Source organism: Zootoca vivipara, chromosome Z2, assembly GCF_965207765.1.
Source record: "Zootoca vivipara chromosome Z2, rZooViv2.hap1.1, whole genome shotgun sequence".
Taxonomy (NCBI): domain Eukaryota; kingdom Metazoa; phylum Chordata; class Lepidosauria; order Squamata; family Lacertidae; genus Zootoca; species Zootoca vivipara.
The window spans coordinates 26,019,594-26,041,154 of record NC_142585.1 but is presented as its reverse complement, the minus strand read 5'-3'; the positions used below and the strand labels follow the sequence as shown (position 1 = coordinate 26,041,154).

At 44.0% G+C, this 21,561-nt stretch overlaps 1 protein-coding gene across 2 annotated transcripts in view; it reads right to left on the bottom strand.

The window, feature by feature from the left end:
- The window catches only part of PAK3 (p21 (RAC1) activated kinase 3), an 82,026-nt gene extending 60,722 nt beyond the window's left edge, over positions 1-21,304 (bottom strand). For both annotated transcript variants that reach the window (XM_035113764.3, XM_035113763.3), the window contains exon 1: positions 21,082-21,304. The gene's annotated coding sequence lies outside the window, so the exon portion shown is untranslated. The remainder of the gene's footprint in view (positions 1-21,081) is intronic.
- Positions 21,305-21,561: the final 257 nt, after the last annotated feature.

The following is a 21,561-nucleotide window of genomic DNA, read 5'->3' as shown; positions in this document are numbered from 1 at the left end:
GGTTTGTTTAAATGAATATTTTGAAATGCAATTTAGAAAATTTAATAAACATTATTATTAAAAAAAGTTTTCACATGGGTTTTTGACAAAGCAGATTTCTATGCCACCTAAACCTGAAAAATTGTGGTCTTAAATATCGGTTTGTTTGAAGCAAGCCATCTTCAAACCATGGGTTTGGAGATACCGGTAGCACTAAACTCTGACTAATTGAAATGGGTATAAAAGCTTCTGATCTCCTTCCAGCAGCAGGGGTGGAAGAGGAGAGTGGAGGGTAAAACATACAGAGCTAAGAGAAGGCTAGACTCATTCCCATCATGATAAACTAGCCTTCCCCAACATGGTTCCTCCAGATACAGTAATTTAGACTGCAGCTCCCATCAGCCACAGCCAGCATGGCCAATAGTCAGGGATGATGGGAGTCGCAGTCCAGCAATACCTGGGTTGCACCATGTTGGGGAAGACTCTCCCATAAGCCACAGTTTATTGCAGTGTCCAAATACAGCTGTTAGGTTTGGCATGGCTCTTCTATTTTGAAATGAGGTGAAAACCTCAGTTGCAATAAACCATTTTTTGCTAAACGTCATCGGACCTTGTTCAGGGCAAATAATACAACAGTATTTGTCCAATCCTGACTCCTGGAGGCTTTCTTCACCCTGCATGTTAATAACTGAGAACTGCCTGCCTAATTATGGTAATAAAACTTGCTTTTTGACTAAGTTGTTTCCTGAATTCTGTCAGAAAGAGATGGCTAATTTATCTTTAAATAAGGTGGGTGGTTTTTTTTTTAAAAAAAAGCCATTGCTTTTAGGTACCTGGACAAAGTGCTTTATTTGGTTATATCCAGGCCAATCTATTAATGTTTAGGTCCCATTGAAATCAAAGTTAGTGATTACAGGTTTTTCATGCTGATTTAAAAAAGAATAAGCTTGACTCCTTTTGTCTGGATCTAGTGCATTAATTAGATTGGATTAATTAGCCCAAACAAGCACCACACCAATGCAGCTTTAGAATGAAATTGAAATATCAGATTAATTTGGAAATGGGATGGTAATGAATTTAAGAACGCATGTGGAATTGGCAGGACCAGAAACAGACCAATCTGTCCATCCCTATTCGGTGTCAGACTTCTTCTGAGCATGGAGCTTCCATTTAGCAGTCATAAGAAGAGTCTGGCTGCTGGATCAGCCCAGTGGCCCATCTAGTCTAGCACCCTTTTCCTCCAGTGTCCAACCAGGTGCCCCAATGGGAAGCCTTCAAGCAGGTTTTGAGTGCAATAACACTCTCCCCGTCTGAGGTTTCAACCAACTGATACTCAGAGACATGCTGAATGTCTGAATTGCTGTCTACAAATGTGACCTGAAGGCTGGCAACATCAACATCAACCCAGTCAGACTGCATTACCTGGAGATGGGCAGCTGAGTTGTGCATCCACAGCAGTGACCAGAGGAATGACCACTGGGAGGAGCACAGGCAAAAGAAATGCCCTGTGCATCTGCAGCAGCACAACTGGGTGCCTTCATCTGCCCCAGCTGCAACAAAACATGTCTCTTCCAATAGCTTGACCTTACCCCCAAAGGCGTACTCCTACCTTGTCTCCAGAGACAGACAGATGACAACAACAACACCTTTGTCTCTGACAGTGGAGGTGAAACACAGCCATTGTTGTTTTTAGGCATTGAAAGCTCTATCCTCCATAAGATTGCACTGTAAAATACTGTATTTATGTGAGTCTAATGCACCATCAAATTTAATGCACACCCTAATTTTCGCAACATAATTTGGCCAAAAAAGGTGTGCATTACATTTGAGTAAATGCAGTATATCTTCACATCATACAGTCCTCTATTGTTCTCAGCAAATAAATGCTAATAGGGTGGGGGTGGGGAGATGAATGCTTAGAAAATCAGTATTCTCTTTCCACACCATTATCATTTTTCTTTTTCTTTTTTGGTGGGGGTGTTACCATGTCTGGGACATAACGCTCTCCAAGCTCTCAAGTATGAGCAGAAAAGAGACGTGGTTCCAAACTGAGAAAATTGCTGTCTCTTTCTCACTCTAGTTCAGCCTCATTACCATAGCAACAGACAGCTTGAACACCTGATCAGGTCACAGTAACCAAGTCTCCTTTGCTGCAAATCTTAAAGGATGTACTGTGCCTCCTTGCTAGCATTACTCATTTGTACATTTGTTTTCCCCAGGGCTATCCCAAGACATTCTGGCACCTGAGGCAAACCACAAATTTAAACCCCCTCCCCAACGGGGGAAGGGGTGAGAGGATCCACCACATTAGGAACAGGCGGTGAGGTGTGTGGGTAAAGATCTGCATTGGGATCTGCTGCCCCTGTGGATCTTGCTGCCTGAGGTGGCCACCTCACATTGCCTCATGGGTGGGCTAGTTCTGATTCCACCACCCCCCCAAACCAATTCAGAATGTTCTTCTCCACAAGGAATCAAGGCAGGGACAGGGAAAGCCCTACCATTAGGTAAGGTGAGACAATCAGCTCAAGGAGCAGATGCACTGGGGGCAGCAATAGCAAGAGCCCTTCCCTACCTGAGCCATTGCCCTTGGTTGCAACATGGTCTCTTTCTGGGTCCCCCCAATCTGATCTGTTGCCTCAGCTGTGATGGAAGATACTACCCAGTCCTCAGTACTGAATCCAGATTCAACTGCCAAAAATGTTATGAAGTTAACAGAGGACTAGGAAATTGTGAAGAATTAAAAGAAACTAAAGCTGACAGATTTATCCATCCATAGAAAACTGGATTGCACCCATAACCTGTCATCAAAGCCTTGATCTAGTATAGATCTATTTGTGAAACCTTCGATCAATTGCAGAACTGCCATTGACACAAATCAAGAACCCAACTGGTACTGTAACAAGGTTGGTCCTCTCCAAATCACAATGTGATATTAAAGGTCTTGTCAAGCTGAAGTCCCTGGCATCGCCCCTAATCCCAATACCATAATATGACTAAGTTTCAGTATGCACCACTAAAAATAATAATGACAAGTTCTTCCCTTGTTTACTGTTCTTTACTCTTCCATTCCTTCCAACACTGTCACACTCGAGTCTATTCCTTTAATGTAGCCTGGCAGGGGCATATCCTCTCATTCTTCATAAAGCATCGTGTAAGGGCATTAGAAGAATCTGCTGGATCAGGTCAATGTCCCATCTAGCCAATCTTCAAGCAGGATTCAAGCTCAAGAGCACACTCCCCTGCTGTGGTTTCTAGCAACTGGTATTCAGTGGAGGTATAGCACCATAGCTGCCAAGTCTCCCATACTCCCCGGGGAACCCCCGTTTTTCCAGCTGTTCCCAGCCAAAAAAATGATTTTTTTTGTTTTTTCTCGGTTTATTCTAGCGCAGTGGCCATTTTGGAACTGTGTGGAGCATACTCAGAAGCGACTTTTGATGCTGCTTTGCCCAGTTCCAAAATGGCTGCAGCGCGACTTCTGGTGCGGCGGCCATTTTGGAACAGGGCACAGCAGCATCAAAAGTAGCTTCTAAGCATGCTCCGCCCAGTTCCAAAATGGCGGTAGCGCTACTTCCGGTCTGCTACTTCCGGTCCAGTCCCTTATTTCTCAGGCCAGAACTTGGCAGCTATGTATTGCACAGCCATCACTGCTAATAGCTTTTGATAACTCTCTCCTCCATGAATTTGTGTAATCCTCTTTTAAAGGGGATGCGGGTGGTGCTGTGGGTTAAACCACAAAGCCTAGGGCTTGCCGATTAGAAGGTCGGTGGTTCGAATCCCTGTGATGGGGTGAGCTCCCGTTGTCCGGTCCCAGCTCCTGCCAACCTAGCAGTTTGAAAGCACGTCAAAGTGCAAGTAGATAAATAGGTACTGCTCCGGCGGGAAGGTAAACGGTGTTTCTGTGCACTGCTCTGGTTCGCCAGAAGTAGTTTAGTCATGCTGGCCACATGACCTGGAAGCTGTACGCTGGCTCCCTCGGCCAATAATGTGAGATGAGCGCCACAAACCCAAAGTCGGTCACGACTGGACCTAATGGTCAGGGGTCCCTTTACCTTTACCTTTTAAAGCCATCTAGGCTGGTGACCATCACTGCCTCCTCTGGGAGTGAGCTCCATAGTTTATATAGTGCAATCTATGTACGTACATAGTTAAACACACTAATTATCAAAATTGTTAAAATAATATTAAATCATGTAATCATTTCTTTTCAATACGGAAAACTCTCTCTCTCTCTCTCTCTCTCTCACACACACACACACACACACACACACCAGTATGGCCATAGCTGCCAAGTTTTCCCTTTTCTCGCGAGGAAGCCTATTCAGCATAAGGGAATTTCCCTTAAAAAAGGGGAGAACTTGGCAGCTATGAGTATGGCAGATGGCAAGCCAGATTTCCATGTTACAGAGGTTTAGTAAGGGCAGCTGGCCAGGCAGAATGGCTTCATGACAGCATCTGCTTCCTCCTGGCTAGCATATTAAAGCAAGTTCAGAAAGCCAATACTTCTGGTGGTGGTGGTGGTGAAAAATGTGACCCCAACAACTGTTCCTGATTGGGCATTAGCAGCCAGTGAAGTTTTTGTAAAGCAACTTCTGGGTAGCAGTAGCCTAATGAGTAGAGCACCTACTGCTCCATAGTTGTCCTTATCCACCCAGACTTAAATATAAGAACATAAGAAGAGCCGTCTGGAACAGGCCAATGGCCCATCTAGTCAAGAATCCTGTTCTCGCATTGGTCAATGAAATGCCTATGGGATATCCACTGGTTGTTCAATTATGATATATACTTAAATAAGGTAAATTTACCTTTTGTGCACACAAATGCAATGTCCCAGGAGATCCACTTGAACTTGTGAGGTTCTGAATGGTGGAGGGGAAGCTTGGGAGGAGCAGAGGCCAGTGAAGGCACTAAGCTAAGCAAAATGTCTGGACCAGGAGGCAGTGTGTGCTTTCCTCACTGGATGAACCTGCCCGGCCCCCCAACCACCTGTTGAGTATGTGATTGACTGCTTGGCTGATCATGTGAAAGTGTGGCTGTGTGTCATGCCTGCTTATATGTCCCATGCCCCTCTGCTCTGGCAGCAACAGCTCCACGCACTGGCTTCATCCCTCTCTGGTCACATCTGTAATCTTGGCAGTACTTTTTAAAAGGAACTGGGGGGGGTACCCCACAAAGGCATGCAGGGAATACTGTGCAAGCTGAATTCACTTCAATACTGAGTCCAGAGCACCAAAGGTTTTGGCATCAAGTTTGAAAATAAAGATTTTCATAGCTATCCATACCCAATACATTCCCCATATCACGTAGTTCATAGCCCTTATCAGGCCCATCACTTGCCATTCCTGGTGACACTGGTGTCCAAGCCCCAGCGAATCAGGGATGGGGAACTTGCAGCACTCCAGATGTTGCCAGAATAGATTTAGTTACCTGGTTAAGTTTATAAAATTTATTAATTGCCTCCCACAACAGAAAGTCATAAAGCAATTTCAAGAAGAAAATACAGTGATACTAGTAAAAATAAATGCACAACCATATTAAAAACATTATCAGGGTAAAAACATCCAGTCACTGAGGCAGCCCAACATGGGAAAACAAAAATGTATTGCCTGGCACTGAAGCAATGACAAATTGGGTGCCAAGTGGAGCATAGCATTCCATAGATGTGAATCTCCTGCATAAATGGTGGACACCACTCTCTAACCCAGGGGTAGGTAACCTAAGGCCCAGGGGCCGGATGCAGCCCAATCCCCTTCTCAATCTGGCCCGCGGACGGTCCGGGAATCAGTGTGTTTTTACATGAGTAGAATGTGTTCTTTTATTTAAAATGCATCTCTGGGTTATTTGTGGGGCATAGGAATTCGTTAATATCTTTTTAAAAAAATATAGTTCGGCCCACCACATGGTCTGAGGGACGGTGTACCGGCCCACGGCTGAAAAAGGTTGCTGACCCCTGGTCTAACCTTCCTTAGAGGAGGTATGTATGACAATCTTATGGAGCAGGCATTTTAATATGGGGGAAAGCAGTCCGTTATCTATAGGGGTCCCAAGCTGTACAATGCTTAAAGAGCAAAACTGGTATTTTGAATCGGCCTCAGAGACAAGCTAGCTAACAGCTCAGGCAGGTAGGAACCCATGCTATATATTCACGCCTTCTTCTCTGAATTGGCCATTGAGCTGCCGTGTTCAGCACTAGCTGTAGTTATTGGTCTTCCAAGGCTGCCCCACATACAATGCATTGCAGTGGTCTAACCACCATCCCTGACCACTGGGGTCCAATGACGTTTGGATGGTCACAAGTTCCCCATCCCTGGTACAGATGTCCTTGTAACAGCCCCCAGGAGCACTGATCACTAGGAGGAGTGACAGCAGAGCAGGAAGTGGGCTAGTGGTCAGGAGGGGCAGCCTGATCACATTATTTCTGAATGAAGATGAAAGTCAGAGCAGCTTTCATGGAAGAGAACTCCACCAGGTCTAGTGGACTAGTGTGTGTGCAGTAGCCATGGGGAAAGCAATGTGTGTCGGCTCCCAGACCTTCTCAAATTGCTGGTGTCCATCTACTGGTTAAATCAATTATTGAACACAGTCAACGACTTATTAACAGAGATATCACAGAAGTCATTAATAAGAAAGTCAAATATTGCTGTTAGCATCCACATTTTAATCCTTTGAAACAGCACAGAATAAATCTATGCACATTATCAGCAATGTTTGGTTTTATTTACGGTGAATTCCAGCTTGTGATCTCTTTATTAATAAATGGTGGACTGTATTCAAACATTGATTGCTCTGTTGTTTGGTGGTACAAGTTTGTAAATTAGACAAGTGTCTCTGTGCTTTTCGGCTCTCCCACTGCTGTGTGCAGCATTTAGCTTTCATTGCTGATGGAAAACTGGTGTCTCCAGTGATGGCATATGAAAACTTCCACTTCCCTAAGTGGAAGCTGGGGAGTACTGTACAGATGTAATTAATCTGGGGTGGAAGAGAGAGAGATGAATTATCTGGTCCAGGAATCAGAAGAAAGTTGGGTGCACAAAAAGGGGAAGGGAAGAACTCTGCAGCCATTTTAAATGAGTGCACAGTGAATGCACAGGGTGTGGTCAGGATCTTGGGGAACCTCTGGCCCTCCAGATGCTGCTGCGCTACAACATGCATCATTCCTGAATATTGGCCATGTTGACTGGGGGTGATGGAAGGTGTGGTCCAAAATAAGGGGAGGGCACTAAGTTGAGGAAGATGTTTACTGCAATAAAATAGAACTCGTGTTCCTCCAGAGAGAGCCAGCAATTAGGCAGGTTGAGGTCACTGCTTCAGGTGGCAGAAGTTTCCCATCAAGTACGCCTATGGTGCCCAGCCTACCCTGCCACCTCCACCATTGGCACAGAAGCGGAACCACACTCAGTGCAAATTTTGGGCAAGATCATGTCTCAAATTGGCACAATCTTGCCCAAAATTGGGGCTATTGATGGTATTGCTTCTCCATCAGTGGCAGATGCAGAAGAGCATGTGGCAGCAGCAGAGCAGGCAGGAGCAGGAGCAGGTAGGTGGTGGTGAGGGCAGCAGCAGGGCAAAGCAGCACTTCCTGTTTTGCACTACCCCTGCCTCCTGGTGTTGCTGAACTACAAGTTACATCATTTACTAATGGTGGTACTGACACGGGTGGACAGGAATTGGAATCCAACAACATCAGGAGGCACACAGGTTCCTCACCCCTGTTCTACAGGGCGCTAAGATGCTGGATTTTACAGCTGGGTCAGAAACAGCTTATCAGGGCAATGATGGACTATTCCATAGGCATATCAGTGAGGCAGGACCAGTGGCCCACAGCAAGCAAACTCACAGTCCAGTTATGCAACAGCTCTACTTGAAGAAAAACAGCAACCAGTGAGTACTGGGGTAATTCACAGAGGAACTGCGAAAAACAGTAAGAAAAGCAGGTAACCAAGGGGGTTACCAGCCAAGAACCATATGACTGCCATGCATTACGCTCAGGTTTGCCTGTCTTAGGAACAGACACTGACATCAGACACTCCTGTTGGTGCATGAATATTTTAACAACTGGAATGCTGCCTGCATGCTCATCTGATCCTTTAATGAACAGGCATTAAGTATGCCTCAGGCTAACATATTGGTTAAATCTTATAGATGTGGCCACAATTTGTTACGCTGATTATCAGTGAGGCCCATAGTTCTGTTGGCTTTCTATTTGGGCTATCAGGAATACAATTTGGGAACAATCTGATCACATCTATGCTGGGTGTATGTTTGTGAAAGCATGGACAATTTTTGTTGTTGGTTTATTTACTTAGCTTGTAAATAGCTTGTTTCAGACACAATAAGTTGACTGAAACCATTGCCAACATAATAACTGACTGCGCTGAATCAAACCAAGGGACCATCTACTCCAGCACACTACTCCTAGAAGTTGCACTACCTAGCTGTTTTTGTGGTAGTCACATCACAGCAAAATGCAGACAGCCACTTCCCATTGCTTGGCCCTAGCACATGATGATCACAAGTGTACTGCCTCTGAATTTAGTGGATGCACTGACGCATCATTGCTGTTGACAGTCATTAAGCAACATGCAATATGCAAGCAAGCCAGTCCTAAGACTAAATATCCAAGCATGTGACCTATAGTAAACTAGTCAAGTTACTCTGAGTTTAAGGTAGGGGTGGGCTGCCAGATCCAGCCAACCACCTACCTGCCAATCACCTGATGGCACAATGATGTCATATTTAATTTTGCTCACGTGGTTTGAAATCAAACCACACAAGCAGAGGCACTTTGCAAGCTCCAACAACCATGATAGTGATTGCAAAAACAAACCCCATGGGAGCTGCATTTTTACCTGCCCCACACCTGACAATATATATGATGTCAGTTATAAGGAGGGGGGCTTGGCCAAAATGGCCTTGCAAGTGAAATGAGGAGGCCAGGTGGACCTAATGAGGTCCATGAGTTGGAGGTTCCCCATCGCTGGTCTAAGGTTTTTTGCTGGACCTTCTTTATAGTTCTTCAGGTGGTGGAGAAACATCTACAGAAGAAGGTAGCAGTTGGTGGTCCGGCATGGCCTATTACTAATATTATTAATTACATCAAATCAAATCTTTATTGCGGTCCAAATACCCACAAAACAATTTCAAAACTAGATACAGTTAAAACGACCAGACAGACAGATGGAAGAAACCAAGGCAATCATTTTGTTTTATCTAGGGCATAATGATATTTGTTTCTTAAAACCTCTGAAAGATTAATTACATTGATTAGTCCATTTTTTTGCCCTGAGCATCCCAAATAACTTAGGCTAGAAAGCAATGAATAACAACCAAGTAAAAAAAAAACACCCCCTGAAAACACAGCTGTGTAAGTAAAAGGCAGGACTAACAGATCCTACCCCACTAAAAGAGGGCACAGTGCCACACTTCAAATTATGGGCCAAAAGCCCGAGAGAAGACTTTGTTGGCACTTAAAGACATATAAAAGAAGGCACCATTCTTGTCTCCCTGGGGAGAGCATTCCACAGTCAAGAATGGTCAGGGATAGGATGGTGGGAGATGAAGATCTCCCAACATTTCAAGAGCATCATGTTGGCTTCCTGCTGGGAGAAAACAGGCCCTTTCTTCAGCTCCGAATACTGCAGGGACAAGATATCTGAGACTTCCAAAGTTCTAATCACCTTACACTGTATCCAGAACAAAATTCTAAGAACCAAAATGATACAGATTGACACAGTATTTGAAGTTTAAAACAGGACCCTTTATTTGATATAATATCTGTAAAGATATCCCCCAAGCCACTGCTAGCTATTGCCAATTGCGGCTTTTAGGGCAAGAGGCAGAGAAACCAACAGTAGGTGGAGTCAGAGCAAATGACAGGCACAGCCAATTAATTTAAGTTTTGTCCCCATCTTCCTCCCTGCTGAGTTCTACACACTGAGACACACTGAGCTAAGGAGGTGGAAGCTGACGGGCCGGACCACTCTCTGGACTGGATGTAAGTAATAAGAGGCAGGGGGTGGGGAGAGACCCTGATGTTGGGAAAGATTGAGGGCACAAGGAGAAGGGGACGACAGGGGATGAGATGGTTGGACAGTGTTCTCGAAGCTATGAACATGAGTCTGACCAAACTGCGGGAGGCAGTGGAAGACAGGAATGCCTGGCGTGCTCTGGTCCATGGGGTCACAAAGAGTCGGACACGACTAAATGACTAAACAACAACAACAGGTGGGGGGACTGGGTGAGGGCACAGGGCTGCTTATTTAAAATCAAAAAGTTTTGCTTGCTTAATGAAATCATTATTGTGAGGTTTCCATTAATGTATTCTACACTTCTTGTAGGCAGATTAGCACAGACGCCATAAAGCTCTGCTATTGATTAGACAAAGTTGGGATCTTCCCCACTATCTGCTTAATTGTTAACAGAAGGTATTAGTGGAAAACCATCAATGGTACGATGTTCCTTGTGTGTAGGGTGGTTCCAAGATACTTTGCTGCCTGAGGCAAAAGATAAGGTGGTGTCCCTCCGCATTCCGCAAACAGAAGCCAACACACTGGCAGCTGAATCTTACCTCAGTGTTGGCAGTGGGAGAGCATCCTCCACTACACTTGGGGGCAGCAGATCACTTAGGGAGTCCGTCCTGTGGAAGCCATTGTAAGACACTGCTCTGTCTACTCCCCACCCCTAAAAATCTTCCATATAAAGCATCTCTTCTACTGCGCCTAATGGTAGGGCCAGCCCTATCTGTGTGTGAAAAGATAAAAGGATATCAAGCTGAAGAGAAGAGTTGTTGCCTTCCTAATGGCACTAGCTAAGGCACAAGCTTGTTTTTATATATTTATTAAGACAAATATAAAAGACTACTGGAGAATCCTGGCTGTTTCATCTTTTTTTTTTTAATTTGTCATGGTTAATAAAAACAAAACAGGAAGCTGGTACAGTTAGGCTGGACTTATTATTATTTCATTTGCTGGGTTGACTGCCAGTCTTTTAATTGTTTTTTTATTGATTTATGCTTAATTAATTTAATGTTATTTCCCATCTCATTTGTTATTAAATACTCATCTTCCTTGCTTCATATTGTAACAACTGGTGGTTGTAAGCAATAAATCTAAACTGATGTGATAACTGTAGAAATAAAGGCCAAACTATATGTTACATGGGATATTTGGGATTGGCACTGATGTATTTGTTTTCACTTAAGGGTAGCTGTGGGAAATTCCAAACAGCTCTGCAAAACTAGTGGTGGGGGTGTCACATGCTCCCCTCCCCAATCTTTGTCCCCCACCTTGCTTTGGGGCAAATACCTTTGTGGCTCAGAAATATCCACTGATCTAGCACAGAACAGAACAGCCATCCAGTTCTGACAATTGTACAAAATACAAGTGGGGCAGAAAAGGCAGCCATCAGTAATGTTTCCAAAATTCTCATCTGAAGGCCTCCCTGGAGACTGGACTTCCAAATTACCCAGTCTTGTTTCTAAACTGAGATTGACATATCCAGAATTTTTCATTGTTCCTTTTTTAAAAAAATAAACCCAAATTTTGTACAAAACACTCTGCATGCACAGTTTGACACAGCTTTGCATTCAGTCATGACATTTACCACCTCTCCATCACCAATGCACACAGATGCATTGGCAAAGCACACACACACACACACACACACACACACACACACACACAAAACCCCAAGTATGATGTTGTACATGTGGTTGGACCAAGATTATTTCATGTGTTTTGTCACATGTGCAGCAGTGCATATGTGCACCAATGAAAGACTGCATGAAATGTGTGATTACTTTGTGATTGCTTTTTTTCGCTGGCCCAGTTTACATTGAACACTAAACCAAACTATGGCTTAAGGAGAACAAACCAGAGTACATACAAATCACTCCTCCCTGAATCTGATACTGCCATGCTGCCCAGAACTAAGCCATACTTTGTCTTATTTATTTGACTTAATCCAAACCCAATTTCCTGATATGTCTTGCTCACAATAAACCATGAGTTGTAATAACCAAGATTTAATATTGGTTTTCTGCTTGGGGTTTGTTTGGGGGAGACAAAATATGAGCTTGCATTCCCATGTCACATTAGCCAAACCACTGGTAGCATGAGAGAAGCAGGACCAAAGGAAGAGCAGAGTAGCCACAATATTCACTCTGGATATCTGCACACTTGCTCCTTCCCATTAAACTATGGTTTGGCTTAATGCTATGTGCAAACCAGACCATAGTTTCATAAATGCATATGTGGACATCATTAATGTGATGGTGAGGAGATGTGAATGAACAGAAGGAAGTGAAAGCTGCAGCAAATGGTGCAAACTTCATTTCCATAATTAATTTTTGAAACTCCTCTACTTAATATAGAATTCAAAAAGGCTGGCATGCAGGGGAGAATCAACCAGAAACGGAAGAGGGGAAACCTCATCTCTCAACAAGTCATGCTAATTTGATGTTTTGGTCAAAAGAGCTATGAATCATGCACTGTTTATCAACCCAAGCTGCCCAGGCTATTCATTTAAAAAAAAAACCAGAGCTGATTCTAACACATGTACTTGTGATTTTATGCCCTGCATAATTTCCTTGCCACCTGCAGTTCTGTGCATTTCCCATGCTTATGCATTGAGTAGAAGAAGTTGGATAAGGAAGACAGGCACAAAAAGGAGTGGAAGAAGTAGAGGACAGGCTCAGACAAAAGCAATAGGTGAGACCTTCAGGTTTCCATCCCTCAACTTCACTCCACTGGCTAGAGTGTCAGACTAGGATCCAAGAAACTAGGGTTCAAATCCGCACTGGGTGACCTTGCGCCAGTCACCATCTCTCAGACCAACCTACCTCACAGGGTTGTGGTTAAATGAGGAAGAGGGGAGAACCATGTACACCAGCTTGAGCTCCATGGAGGAAAAAGGTGGGATATAAATGCAACAATAATAATAATAATAATAATAATAATAATAATAATAATAATAATACATTAGCCATTTTAACACATGCATTCAAAGACATGAAAGGGGAGAGTGGCATCAGATTTGTTCTCGCTGTTGCTGATGTTCACATGCCCATTTGAAGTGTGAAAACACAACCGACACCCTTGCCAGTTGCATGTGTGTCTGTGACATGTAAAATGTGAACTGAGACTACAGATGTGAATAGGCTCTGCTTTAATATTGGCTGAAGGCACCTGATCCCTTTTTAAAGCTGACCCGATTCTACTTTTCCCACCTTCTCACAACATTTATGAATGCCAAAGGTACACCCAAATTCAACAGCTGTGTAAGCTTCAGAGATCAAGTGTCAGACATGCAAACATAATATGACACCCAGAATAGAACCCCAGTGTTTCAGTTCTATGAAATTCCTGGAAGCCTGACCAGTGAGTATACACATCAGGGTGCCTTTTGCTGCGGCAAGAAAACAGATGGCAAATAAGGAAGATCACTGCAGAGCACAGCGGGAAATAAAAATGGGGGGAGAGAGAAAAAACAACAGTGCAGGATCTGGGCTGGGGGCAGCATCAATGTCAGAACCCAGACACAACAAAGGTATTTGTGACTAGGAAAAGCAGCAGCCAAGGAAGTCCAATCTGTTCACGTCTCCCCTGTACTTCAATGGTCACAATGAGGGAGCTTTGAGGCACCACACATGCCAGACAGCTGACTCTCATGCAAGTAGAACAAGAGAGTAGCATCTCCAAGGAAAGAGGCACAGCTCAGTGCATGGGCGTAACCAGGATTTATGCAGGGGGGGGGCAGGACACCCACCTGTCATCATCCACTGTCTGGCTCTGTCTAGCAGATTCTGAATGAAGTGTCTCAACAACTGCTGTTTTAAATTGCTCTCTTTTGACCCCAAGTACTCAGAAAAATCTGTCAAAATCTCCAGTCATTTGAAAACTAGGAAGTTAAATGAAAAAGTTAACATTAGGGAGTACCTTTCATGCAGTTAATAAGTATATTTTGCAAAACTACAAGGAACACGCCTTTTTCATTTATTTATTTTTAAAGAAATCTAGATTAAATAAAGATTTGCTGAAAATCTTTTTAGCACGTCCATCTCAAATTCTTCCTTTTCCCCCAATGTAGTAAGCATAGCCAATTGAGAGACTCCCCTGTCATCACCGACCTTAGCGAAGTCTTTACTCTCCACAAGGTACTACTGAACGACTGCTCTATGGCACAAGTGGTGCATGGCTGAGCAAGAGAGATGAGCAGAGCCTTGAGGTGAGGTATCGCTTAGTTGGGTTGCCATTTGCATTGCTAGAATGTGACACAACATTATCCAGGTGACCTCAGCAAGCATTTCAATTTCAAATATTCTGATTACTTCTACTGTTAGTTAAGTATTTTTATTTATTTACTTGATTGGGGGGCAGATGCCCCCTGCCGCCCTGGCTACACCCATATTGTTAGGTTCTGTTGGTGTCATGAAAGCCCTAAAGGGGTAATATATCGCTCCAGGCACAGGCACCAAGGAAAGCCTATGATGGTTATGGACTTTTTAAGGATACTACTGCTGAAATCTAAAGTTCTCCCAGCACAGATGTGGGAGAGGGTCCTTGGCTCAGTGGTACGGCATATGTTTCCATTCCCAGTTCAATCCTGCCCATCTTCTGTTAGAAGGATCAATGAGGTGAGACAAAATTCCTCTTCTAAGATTTCCCCCTGGATTTTCTCTACAGCCAACCAGGACAAGAAATGCTGTGCACACTGAAACCCATTTGACTATAATACTTCACTTGCTTGAGATTCCTAGTCTTCACAAAGAGCTCCCAGGATTCCTTTGCTGCAGCCAAGCAGGGAAAGAGAAGATGATGAGAGCCTCAGCAGGGTCAAGAAAGAAGTACTGCATTGACCAGTGATGCGGATTTGGGGGGGGGGGATTGAATTGGAAAAATTCCTAGAAAAACCTTCCTATCAGGAAAAAAATTGCACTGGGTGATTTGCATCAGAAAATGTTCTGATCCCTAGAGTGATCTATTTTAGCATATTTCTCTTACTTATTAAAACAAACACCCCAATAAACCTATATTTGCCAAAGCCCATGTGTTGGACTACAACTCTCATCAGACCCAGCCAGCTAGTGGGAGTTGTAGTCCAAAGTATCTGGAGAGCACCTGGTTGGGGGAGACTGTACTAAACAAAGCTTTAAGAGCACCATGTGTTAATTTTCACTGTATTTCACCAGAAATATTTGAGAGAGAAAATTAAAGCACATTTAATGCGGTTAAAATGTTGTATTGTGTAGAAAACGTTATTGCAAAATGTGTAATGGCAATGCCATGCACGTCACTTAACATTACTGTATAGTCGTGCCTTGGTTTTCATAAAGCTTAGTTCTCAAATCTTTTGGCTCCAGAACACCACAAACCCAGAAGTGAGTGTTCTGGTTCGCAAACTATTTTGGGAAGCCAAACATCCAGCGCGGCTTCCACGGCTTCCAATTGGCTGCAGAAGCTTCCTGCGGCCAATCAGAAGCCGCACCTTGTTTCATAACATTTTGGAAGTTGAACGGACTTCTGAAACGGATTACGTTTGAAAACCAAGGTACGACTGTAATTACATTTAAGTGCGGGAGGGAACAGAGGCACTGAAAACTGTTGACACACAAATACAGGTTGACAGCCTAAAGAACGGTGCATGGTATATTCATGGCAAGTAATGAACTTGTGAAAAGGAAATTTTTCTTCACAGAAATAAAGCGCTGGGAAAATCTCCATCCCCTGCTCACTGAGGGTGAGCATTGGAATCAGTTTCTGTTGGAAGTAGCAAAGGAGGATGGAGCAACAGAAGTAAAGTCAGTCGCAGACAAGGCTCTGAGCCAAAGCCTCAGACCCAGGGGGACGGGATACAGTAAACAGAACCAGGCGGGTAAATGGCTAAGCAGTAAGGATGGGCAAACATGTGACTCTTTCAGGGCATGAACACATTAAGGTGGTTGCTACCTCCTGCTATGTTTCAAGTCACACTTTATGTTGCCGGACACATTATTCACCTGATTTGTTTCCCGTGCCTGAGGTCCTCTCACAGCTGTTATTCAGTGAAGCCATCACCTGTGCTTATACAAACCTCAGCTTAATGAGAGATTACATTTTCAAACTGGATGAAAGCTGGTTTGAGGGAAAGCACATGAAACAGCAGTATTTCTAAAGAAGCTGTGGAATACAGATGGATTGTGACAGGGAGCATGGGAGGGGGTAGGTAAGCCCCGCCCTGCATAATCAATCACATGACAGGAAACATCCACATCATTTGAGGGCTTGTCCCCCTCAAATATTTTATTGGGGGTGGAGCAAAGGGATCTTAGCATCTAGGAGTTGACTTCCAAGGATTGTGACTAATGCTATGCATTTTGGGCTTCAAACACCAGTTGTGGGAGTGCACTGGAGCCAGAGTAAATGGGAGTGTGTACACCATACCCTCAAACTCCTGGACTGAAAAATCTGGGATCAGCAGCGGCGCGGCACCGGAAGTCGCTTCTACGCATGTCCAGACATGCGTACAAGCGACTTCCTGTGCCGGCGCTGCCCAATTTCCGGTGCCCAGACATGGGCACAGCAGCACCGGAAGTCGCTTCTAGACATGTCTGGATATGTGTAGAAGCGACTTCCGGTGCTGCTCTGCCCGATTTTTGAAAATCCGGGGGAATTACAGGATATTTCACCATTTGGGACAACAGCGGGAAACAGCTTTAAAAATGGGGGTTTCCCGCAAAAAACGGGAGACTTGGCAGGTATGGTATACACAATCTCAGTTTCTCTGTTTCTCATTCTCCCAGTGTTGGCCACATTTATACCATAGTCTTGAAGCACTATTATGCCACTTTAAATACTCATGACTTCCTCCCAAAGAATGCTGGAAGCTGTAATTTGCTAAGGGTGCTGAGAGTTGTTAGAAGACCCCTGTTTCCTTCCCAGTGGTTTCCTTCTCAGACAGATTTCACAATTAATCCCTCTTCATGGGGAACTCTGGAAATTGTAGCTCTGGGGGTGGAAAAGAGGTTTCTTAATAACTCTCAGCACTCTTAACAAAAACTATAGTTCCCAGGATTCTTTGTGGTATTATAGCATTTTTAATGGATGGTGTGAATGTGGCCCTTGTTCAGTTCTTTACATTTCTATAACAGTTAGTGGAGTGTTTTTCTTTAAGACCTCATGAAAATTCATCATCATTTCAGTGCAAATTTCTCCTAACAGAGCAGGTTCTGGTATGTAGTTTTGACTGATGTACTTCTTCTTCTTCTTTTTAAAAAGCAAAATAGCCACCTCAGACCACCTCATAAAAAGGTAAGTAATTAATGTATTAAGAGCAAACATTCATAGAACTGTAGACTAATATGCATTTTTAAGTTCTGGACTTGAGCAGTAGCGCAGGAAGTGCAAATCAATTAAGTTCACTTAATTGTGGAGGGAACAATATCTTTAAGGATCTCTAACAGCAAAAAATACATAGCATAAAAACAAAAGCAACATCTAAAAGCCCTCACAAAACAGAAACTTCACCAGACCATGAACTTCTCTAGGAAAAGAACGCCAGAAATGCGAGGTCAGACCAGAAAGCGCCCCGTCTCTGGTCAAAACCTGCCTTTCTTCAGCTGGATTGGGACCACATAGCAAGAATTTGTAAAGCACGTGTTCTTACCCAAAGACTTATAGGAACTGTGGCTCCATAAGGAGGAAGCTGGAGATCTCAAGATTCTTGGGGGACGCCATGACTGTTAAAGTGGTATAAATATGCTTTGAATGCATGGTGTGGATTGGCAGGTTCATGTAGAAGCAGGTGGTCCCTTTAGAATATATATAAAATACCACTACCATTGAAAACCAAAAACCAAAAACCCAACAGCAAACTAACTTCAGACATGGATGAATAACAGCACTCAATTATTGCTGTTCTACTTTAAGCTGCAAGTGATGCGGCAACTCTGGGTTGTGTCCAATACTATTCCTACTTAGAGACCCATTGTAAATAATGGACATGCCTTCTTTCTGATGCAGCTTGATTCTAAAGTTAGTAATTAATGCAGAGCTGGGGTGGCTTAATACCAAGAGAAAAGGTTTCCTTATAGCCTCTGTTATGAAGAAATTCACCCAAAAAAGGTACAACAGAATTTGCCAGTCATCTGAAACAGGCACTCTCTTTTGTCTGATGATACCCCACCATTATTGCTGCAACTATGCAAAGGGAACTGTCCACCCAAACTTAGAGGAACTGTCCATCCTCGTTATTGGGCATTTGTCAGTCATATTCCATTCACAGGCCTTGAACTATCCAAATATTCACTTTCTAGAGATGGCAGCAAATGGTTGGACTACCTGAGGTCTCAATGGCTAAAGTAGATGATCCGAATTGCAGAGTTCTTGCAATTACATAGTTCCTGCCTTTCATATCCTTTCGCAAATAATAATAGCAGTGTCATAGCTGCCAAGTTATCCCTTTTTTAAAGGGATTTTCCCTTATGCTGAATAGGCTTCCTCGCGAGAAAAGGGAAAACTTGGCAGCTATGAGCAGTGTGTGTCGGGGGGGGTCATTATTTTTGTTTGTTATTACGGCATGCATTTTTGTGTTTTTATGTTGTAAACCACCCTGTGATCTTCCAATGAAGGGCGGTACAGCAATTTAATAAATAAAATTGCCAGTCCCTGCAAAGTTGGTGTGCTCTTAGAATGGACAGCCTACCTTGCAACCAAGCTAGAACTAGAACCAGACCTAACAATCAATGATTCACACCTTGCAACATACATGCTGAGCTGCGTAGCTGTAGAAGGTGTACTACAGTCCTCTCCACTTCTGCAGAGCTCCTTCAGAACCTTAAGTATAAACAGATCAACCTTCCCCAGGATCCAACACACTGCTCTTTCCTTTGTCTTTCTTTCAGTGTCTCTTCGCACTGCATAGTTAAACTATGGTAAATGTAATAGTGGCCACCAACGTGGAGAGCCTTAAAGGAGGACTGAGAAATTCATGGAGGAGACAGCTGTCAATGACTACTAGCCATGATGGCTATGCTGTCCCTTCAGAGCTAAATGCTAGCGCCTGGGAATCACAAGTGGAGAAAGAGCTGTTGTGCTTGGGCCCTGCTTGTAGGCTTCACATAGTCATCTGATTGGTCACTGTGTGAACAGGATACTGAGCGAGATGGGGCCCCTTTGGCCTGATCCATCAGGATGCTTTCTTATACCGCTATTTCACTCAACCTCTCACTGCACACCACCCTTCCACCTTGTTCCTTTCTCTACGAATGAACACCACCAACTGTTTTACTTCTCTTTTCCCTCCTCTCTCAAGCTTCCCATTTCCCACTCAGGCAGCTCTCGTGCCTCCCCTCTGCCCATCTTCCTCCTTAGCATCAATCTGTCACCCATGATCCCTCTCCTTTCTCCCAGCCTTCCCCTCCCCTCTCCCACCAGCTGTGCCTCTGGAAAATCTAGAAATAAACTGCAGAATGTTAATTTATGAATCAAGGAGGAGTCATGGGGGACCACTTGATTTCATTCCCCACCAGGGCCCAGCATTTTCTATTATCTTTCCCTACAGCAGATAGCTGCTTCACCTACCCCTCAGACTTTCTCTCTCTCTCTCTGCCCCCCTGCTGCCACCACTGTAACAGCCAGCCATGTTGACACCATCCCCGCATCCCCCCACTTCCCTGCCCCAGTGAAAGATTCAAACAATCAGATCTATGTCTGGTCTTTGACCTGCTGAACTGAAACCTCACTTGACCTTGGCAGCCCTGCCTAGGGGTGCAGAATTTTGACAAGCTCCAAACCAAAAAAAAAGATCAACAAGAAATGCAGTATAAAACATAACAAACCCCAACATTATTTCCTCAGTATTAAAAAAAGAAGCAAGTGATACACATCTTGACAAAACAAGGGAAAGGAAGAGCCATCCTCAGGCACATGAAAGGTGTTGAAAATCATACATGAATACAAAATGCCAGTGCCCAGAGAGTTACATCCCAGTTAGAGACACTGAAAATAAACCTCTTGACCATGAACCCCTTTTGGGGGGGGTAGAGAGAGGGGAGAAAGGGGCCATTTTAAATGGATAACAAGATCAGCATTCATCTGCTGAGGCCCACTGAGTCACACATGCTTAACTATACTAGAGACAATCCCATTTTTGCACCTCTGCTTTTTAAAATCATTTTCACCATCATCTTCTTATTGCTGCTTAACAAAGATACACTTGTTGTCTTCCATTCTGGTGCCCAAATACAAACAGATCCTAAAACCTGACATGAAACAGAAGGAGCAAAGAGAGCAGTATGGAGTAGGATAGTGCATGGTGACAGTTCCTTACTAGGATAATGTAGCCATACATACAAGTCTGGGACAAAGGGAGGAAGCCTAGCAGAAGAAACAACCAGCATTTCAGGATCACAGACTAATGTCTTATGGGGGAACATCCTTACATTGTATTAGCCTGCAAAGCCCCCTTTCAAAACAAAAGAAAATACAGAAATGGCTTGAATGCACTGGCCAGGACACACACACACACACACACACACACACACACACACACACACACACACACAGAGTACTACAATAAGGCCAAGTCTCTCTCGTGAATCTGAATAACAACCAGAGCCTGTATTGTTCCCTTTCAATGGGAAGCCCATCAAGGCAGCTCCTGCCGCTGACATCCGCGTTGACACTTCAGTCAGCGGCAAGAACAGATTTCTGCATTTGCTATCGCAAGCCCCCCTTCCCATTTCCCCTCCATCCCTTCGAGAGTTAAACTGCTAGAAGATGTCAGTCTCCCGATTTTCTGACATTGCTGTTATTTATTTATTTTTATTTAATAAAAAAAAACCATTTACAAATCAGAGAGGAAGGGGGCAGCTGAGATGCAAGGTGCTTCGAAGACAAGGAACAAGACCCCCTCCACCAAAGCCAGGTTTACGTACCACTATAAAACAAAAAACAAAGCATGCATTTTCTGGGGTCCTCTTTTTCCCTGCAGTGGGGAGGGAGAAGCTAATTGATTGCAAAAGCAGAAGAATGCGTGGCTCAGGTGTCTTGCAAACGGAAGGGCCACAGGCCAGCCCTGTTCCCAGTGTAACAGCAGCAAAGGAAAAAATGAGGTTGGGGGAAGCATTACCTGCAGTCTGCCCTGTCATGCTGTATCCAGACTGTCGGCCTCTTAGGGTCTGGTATTGTCATCGAAAGCAATACCCTTTGCAGGAAAAAGAAGAAGAATGGGGAGTGGGTAAGGAGGGAAAGGAAGGCACGCTCCTGGCTTAGTCCATTAAAAGGCTTCCCTTTCTCCCCATAGAGCAGCTTCTGACCTCCAATCCTAACATTAGTAGCTTGGATGCTTCACTGCCTCAGTGCTGTTTCCTAGCACATGTCGTCACCAGGCTCCTGCCGCCCTGATTGGCTGAGAGGGAGCAGATAATAATACTACTAATAGCACTGGCAGGGCAGGGGAAGACAAATCTTATGTTTCAGAGACAAGCAGCTTTGGGAATCTGAGGAGGGCGGCCTCGTTCAGAAACTTGAATCCAGCCCCCACGCCAGTGGCCTTTGACCTTTTCCCTCCACTGGCTTTAGATTAAAGCCTATGCAAACTTTTAAAATG